At 40.2% G+C, this 6720-nt stretch overlaps 1 long non-coding RNA gene across 1 annotated transcript; it reads left to right on the forward strand.

The window, feature by feature from the left end:
• Positions 1 to 4488: 4488 nt before the first annotated feature.
• On the forward strand, positions 4489 to 5615 carry LOC118259651 (uncharacterized). The gene is made up of 2 exons (XR_004782071.2): positions 4489 to 4965; positions 5381 to 5615. It is a non-coding gene; the product is annotated as an uncharacterized LOC118259651 (long non-coding RNA).
• The last annotated feature ends 1105 nt before the right edge of the window (positions 5616 to 6720 follow it).

Genomic DNA, 6720 nt, shown 5'->3' on the forward strand with positions numbered 1-6720 from the left:
CCACGCACAACACAACTCCACAAGTTGCCTTTGACTTCATAGCTGTTTCCAACCAGGGGCAATACAGGAGCTATAAAGCATGAATGCAATCTAGGACTGCCTCTGCTCACAACTATGCACTTTCCTGTGTCTTGCCCTTACATGAGCAATAGTAGCACTGTGAAGAAATGTGTCTGCAGTGCATGTGGAGGCACTTGCACTCCCTGGTTTGATTAGCTATGCTGCTTAAACACACACACTTATTCAGAAAATCCCTATTTTTCCCAAGTACTGTATTCAAATTAAATATTCATCTCCCTTAAAAAGCAATTAAATTTTACTGTCTAGTAATTTGCAAATCTAAACAGCAAATGTAGAAAAATAATTAGCATAGTAAGAAATCAGTTATTTCTCTGATAAGCTCATAAACCCTTTTAATTAAAATCACAATATTTTTAATTGCTAAAGGGAATATTTTGTTTATAATAGCAAACATTTCTAAGTTTTAATTTAAGTTCCAATCTAATATTGTGATAATTGAGAAATGGCCTCCAGGGGGCAACAGTATCCACCAAACAAAATAATCTGCCTCTTAACTCTACCAAAGGATTTTCACGCATGAAAATTTATCTTCTTGGGGTACAGCAAAGAAAGCTAACCTATATGAACTTTGACAAGTCTCATGTGAGCACCCACCAAGGGAAACACTTGCTGTTCATTTCAAAAACACACTAACTTAGAAGTTATTATTAATTAAGATGCAAGATTATGCTTTAAGAAACTGGATGTATGCAAACCAGAATACAATTTGTAACCAAACGTGAAAAGATGTGATTTGCCTCTTACGCTTTCAGAAATACCTTGGAATTGCATTGCTTATGTGTTGCTTTTTCCATCAAGAGCAACTTAATGATGTGTAAACGATTTATGGAAGTTAGTGGCCTGACAGTAGTGAGGCTGCCACCACTCCTAAAATGTTGCTGGGTCCTGCAGGTAGCGATGCTCAGCATATATTCCCAGTAGGCACAGAGACACACAGAGTACTTATACACATGCCCTCATCTCCCTCACGCAAAAGCAAGCAACAACAGCAGCCTTGTCCTGTTCCCCTTGCTGGCTGGTCAGGATGAAGGGCCATTACTGGGAAATACATACAAATATAAGCACAATGTGGATCCCTCCATTAGCTGTCTTCTGGGGCTGCCCAGGGGGCACAGGGCAGGATTTAGAGTCTCTCATGGGGTTATTGGGTCTCCTCCAACTGCTGGTGGCATGCTGGACTCCTCTGTCATGTTCACATAGCTGATTACGGAGCCTAACAATGAGCACATCTAAGTTGTGCATGATGGATGGTAGGAAGCACATTTCTCAGTGCTAGGCCACCAGCATTAATCAACCAGAAGAAATCTTTTAAAGAAGCCACAAGTGACTTAGGTACCTTTGAAACTGCCATTGCCTGGGGACGTCAATCATGAGGCATAAGCTTATGGTGCCTAACTTCATGAGAAAGAACTTATCCCAAACAGCGTATCGGCCAAAACTACAGAAACACACAAAAAACTGAAGTAGAGGAAAAATTGTACAAGTATGGTCACTATAAATTGATCCTACCTTGCAGATAAGTATGAGGCATGAAGGTAGTAGCAGGAAAGGGGAAGGGAAGGGAAGGGAGGGGGAAGGGAAGGGGAAGGGGAAGGGGAAGGGGAAGGGGAAGGGGAAGGGGAAGGGGAAGGGGAAGGGGAAGGGGAAAGGGAAGGGGAAGGGGAAGGGGAAGGGGAAGGGGAAGGGGAAGGGGAAGGGGAAGGGGAAGGGGAAGGGGAAGGGGAAGGGGAAGGGGAAGGGGAAGGGGAAGGGGAAGGGGAAGGGGAAGGGGAAGGGGAAGGGGAAGGGGAAGGGGAAGGGGAAGGGGAAGGGGAAGGGGAAGGGGAAGGGGAAGGGGAGGGAAAGGGGCGGGGAGGGAAGGGGAGGGAAGGGAAGGGAAGGGAAGGGAAGGGAAGGGAAGGGAAGGGAAGGGAAGGGAAGGGAAGGGAAGGGAAGGGAAGGGAAGGGAAGGGAAGGGAAGGGAAGGGAAGGGAAGGGAAGGGAAGGGAAGGGAAGGGAAGGGAAGGGAAGGGAAGGGAAGGGAAGGGAAGGGAATCTAAAGAAAAAAGAATATGGTCATATCACCAGGAGCAGTTTCTTAAGAACTAAGAGGAAGGAGAATTAAAGCAGAAGACCAAAGACAGGAGAAAATCACAGCAGTCAAGAATTTGACATTCATGGAGACAGAGATCCCTTCTTCCTTCTGGACAACATCAACAAAGATCTGGACTGAGACAGATGGAAGGAGAGTCAGTTTAGTGCAGGATTTTGTTCAGATGTGGTCACTTCTCTTTCGATTCTCAAAGATGTGTGAGTGACATTGAGATCCAAAAGGCTCACTCACTACTTGAGTGTAACACTGTCCACTTGGTGATCTCTTGTTTCAGTTTCTCTTTTCTCTTCATTATCTACATAGCAGTCAGAACATGACCTTAAATTAAACTTTGTCATGCTTAACTCATTATTTTTTTTACCAGAATTTGAGATCCTGGTGGGATATTTTTGCTGATCATAAAGAAGTAACTATATTTTGAAACCCATTTTGTCTTCCATTCATCAGCTTTTGTAGTTCACCATGTCCAGGCTTGACTAAGCATTGATCTATCATTCATTGAGCACATGACTCAGACAGCACAAAGCACAATGAAAGCTGTGTTTCTCTGACTGCAGAATATTTTAGTACAAGGAAACTACTCTTTTAAGAATGCCAACTTTTTTCACTCTCCATTCAAAGGGAGGTCCAATCAACCTTAAAATAAAAAGAAGTCAAAATGGCTGTCTTCCTGCATGCAAGCTAATATTTTAGAGCCTGTTTCAAATGCCTTTAACTGAAATACTTCAGCAGAAGTTAGATTAAGTATCAATTAGCATGACATTAATAAAACTGTCTTCAACCAGTAAAGATTGTAGGTAATTTTTTGCTGTTGCTATCAGTCAAAAATGGAAATTTTAAATTGTTGGAGAGGGGTGGAAAACTCTGTGTTGCATAATTATTTAAAATTATTTTAATATCTTCACATAATTTTGTGTAATAAAAACATCTACTATTGGGTTTTGTAAACAACCAAATATTTGACAAAGATATATAAAGATATCATTACATTAAAAAGAACATGAGAGAATAGAATCACAATATCAATATATTCCTGTGTTACCTCATTAAATAAAAACTGAAGTAACCAGTTTGTTCCAGGACGAAAAGCATAGTGTCAACTTCATTTTGATAGCTATTCTGTAGCTTGCTACTTTACTAAATTATGCCAGATGAACTTTCTTTTGGTTCATTCACTTGTTCATGGGTTATGTTTCCTTGAAGAAGTTGTGAAGAATGTACGGCTCAAGATTTCACAGCATAGAAATTAAAAAAAAAAAAGAAAACTTACTTCATTAGCTGTTAATGACCTGGCTTGTATAATTTCTGACCTTTGGTAGCCAACTATTAAAGTGTATTATGAGGTAGGCCCTCAAAAAGTAGTTGAGAAAGCATATGTGGTTAGAAGTCTAAAAAACAATGGAAAAACAAACTATCAGTAAAACCAAACCTCAGTAGCCAACCTTGTTTCATGAGTAGAAACATGAAAAAAATGCAAGTACATAACACAGAGAACAAAACTCCTGAATCTGTATGCATTAAGGATTAATGTATCTGGGATCAGCTACAACTGCAAGGCAGTTTTCTTATCTAACAGCTGAAAAGTAGAAGCTGAGAACATCTTTTGCTACAGATAACTGATTGGGAGTGCTGGTTTGTCTAGCAGGGCATATCTGTACATATCACACATCAGTTGTCATGACAGCACGAACACTCCTTGCATCAAAGTGGACTATTACTGCGGGTTTTCCACCTGACGCTCATCAATGCAACATGTCCAATCAACTGTGCAACTTGTTTAGGAGATTCTCCACTGAGGCTATTAAAGCAAAAGCTTTACTGGAAGTTCAGTCCCCATACAAAGCTTTTCTTTGGGAAAGAATCCCCATTCATGTTTATTAATTATACCAAGTCCCAATGCACTTATTTCCTTATTATTTCCTTGTTTAGTAAACTAGTATTGTTTGCTAGTAGAAAATAGTCATCTGATCATTTCCTTTTGGAAATTATTAGTCTGGCTTTGTGGTTGTGTCCTTTTTTTTTTTTTTTTTTTTTTTTTTAATAAAATCTGGAAGCATCTGAAATTGTTTCTTAGCAACCCTTTTCAGTTTGCCATTTCCTTCTATTCAACTCCCCATAGAGTGCTTCTAAAGCTGTAGTAAGGTTGGCCATTTCAGAGAAGCTATTATGTTTCCTCTTCTTGTATAAACGGTAAGATTGAACCCAGATACCACAGCCTACTAGAAATATTCTCCAGTATATTAAAAATTGTCCTTGAAACAATAAAATACTTTCAAATTGAGATAATAAATGAAATATTGGCAAGAATACTGATAGCTGTACTTATTGTTCTTGGAAAGGACAAGAGAGGATAAGGACAGCTATTTCCTTATTGTTCTGTGCAGAAGGTTAATTTTTTCTAAACCAAAGCTTAGCCATTTATCCGAGTCTACAAAGGTACTTCTGACTCTCATCATCTACTTCTAGTACCTTCCCTTACCTATCCATACCCATTGGCAGCATGGTTATCCACCATCCCACAGAGCACTCAGAAAGCCCCTGCACCCTTGAAAATATACCAAATCAGTAGTATGTATTTTACATGTTATGAGACCAAATGACTCAAGCATCAACCCCTTTGCTTTTCGTAGGTCCGCCAAAATACGCTTCAGTCATACAAAAGTGAAAATCCTTGCAAAAAGCTCAGGGCCACAATGGTGATTCCTGTTCCTGTATTTTCCAGTTCCATCATGTAAAGAAGAGTGACAAACTGCTTCAGAAGTGAGTTTTTTTCACAGTATGCTCTGACAGTGGTAAGCAACTCTTTTAAGTTAATTTATAGCAAAATAGTAAACCAGAACAGAACAGAGTGCTCTACAATGGAAAATCTATGCCAGCAAAAGTCTGTTCACCCATTAACTTCTGTGGAAAGGCTCTGAGACACACAATGGGCTGCTGATTAAAAGGAATGGGTCTGCTGTTCATTTGCTGCTCAAGAGTCCCAGTCAATGTACGGTGTTCCCTTTTGTTTCCTGGCACTCCTCCCACTTTAATGGGTGCCATTTACCACAGCACTGATTAGTTTATCTATATGTGAACACATTCCAGGAAAAATGTCAAAGTTTTGCATGCATCCTTCAGCACAGTTTGAGACTTATTTTTTGTTGCTGTTGTTGCCTACAGTAAGTGCATTGCCAAAATCCTGCAATAAACCATCTCTTTGTCTAGGACCTTGTCCTAGCCTACTGCCTTCTGCTGTTTCTCCAGCAAAAAAGGGACTTCACATTGATCAGGAAAGGCAACTGGGATGTCACCCACCACAGGAAAAATCTCCTTCATGCTCTTTGTGTAGCTGTTTTAGGCATGGTCTCTGTCTGCAGTGTGGAAATTTAGGCAATGAATTCCACCATGACAACAAGTGGTTATTACTGTGTGCAATAATAAAATGACTTTCTGGCATCTCTTTTTTGCCTGAGCTTTCAGGACAGAGAAACCAAGTGGAGTTCTGGTACATTTTGGGCATCCATTGCTTTAACCACCTGAGTTTCAACAAGTTGTAAGATTAGAGATACGTTAATATTATCTTCCTTCTTTAATCAAGCTTGTGGATCTGATCTGAAAATCTGAAAACCTATTAGTCTAGTTTACAGAGAGGCTGGGATGAAACCATCTGGGAGGGCATTTGGCAACACTTTAATTGTTTTTTTTTCTGTTAAAACTGTGCTGGTCTGTGCATATACACCCAGTCTCAGCCTTGCCTCTACTGCATTCATTGACATGACTGGCACTGGGATCAACAGTAGCAGAAGGAGGGCCAAAATGGATATGTTAATTGCCAAATCTGTAATTTACGTAACCTGTTAGGAAGTCCTGTGACATATACCAGCTCCGATGAAGGAAGATCAGGTTATATCATGCCATCATATGACATAACGCAACACAGCCACACACAGCTTAGTGTCAACATCCAGCAGCACAAGTCACTCAGAGGAAACACCATATGGAACAGATGGATGAGCTGGTTGGATAACCAGGGTTATGTCTGCATTTCTGCCCCTTCCATGGATATTTCAGCTTTACCAGGTCTCCAGAGATGCTATTGCACTTTGGTGTGGCATTAATTATGACACCTGTCACTCTAACAGAATTTGCTGTCCCTGCGATGTTCCTTCCAAAGTTACAAAACTTTGTGGTACTGTGTTACCTTTCTCCCACTTAAGACCTTGGCTTTCATATACAGCAGGAGGACACTTGGTGGCACTCATTCAACATCATTTTTACTTCCCATACCACAGATTTTGTAGGTTAATCTAAACAGGCGAATAATTCTCCTTAATAAGATTATCTCATGAACTTTGTCACTACAGACCAACTCCTGCAGTCACTACTCAGTTTTGACTTAATCGTTAATGGAGTAAAGAATTATTCAGCTTGTGTAACAGAAAACTAAGGATTAGTTTATGATAGTGAACTGATGGCTAATTTGGGGCTGAACTGTTTTTGCCTTCCCATTACTCTGTAAAATCTTCACTTTTCTGCCTGGCTGGGTACAAAAGACTTATTCCCTG

This window comes from Cygnus atratus, chromosome Z (genome assembly GCF_013377495.2).
Source record: "Cygnus atratus isolate AKBS03 ecotype Queensland, Australia chromosome Z, CAtr_DNAZoo_HiC_assembly, whole genome shotgun sequence".
Taxonomy (NCBI): domain Eukaryota; kingdom Metazoa; phylum Chordata; class Aves; order Anseriformes; family Anatidae; genus Cygnus; species Cygnus atratus.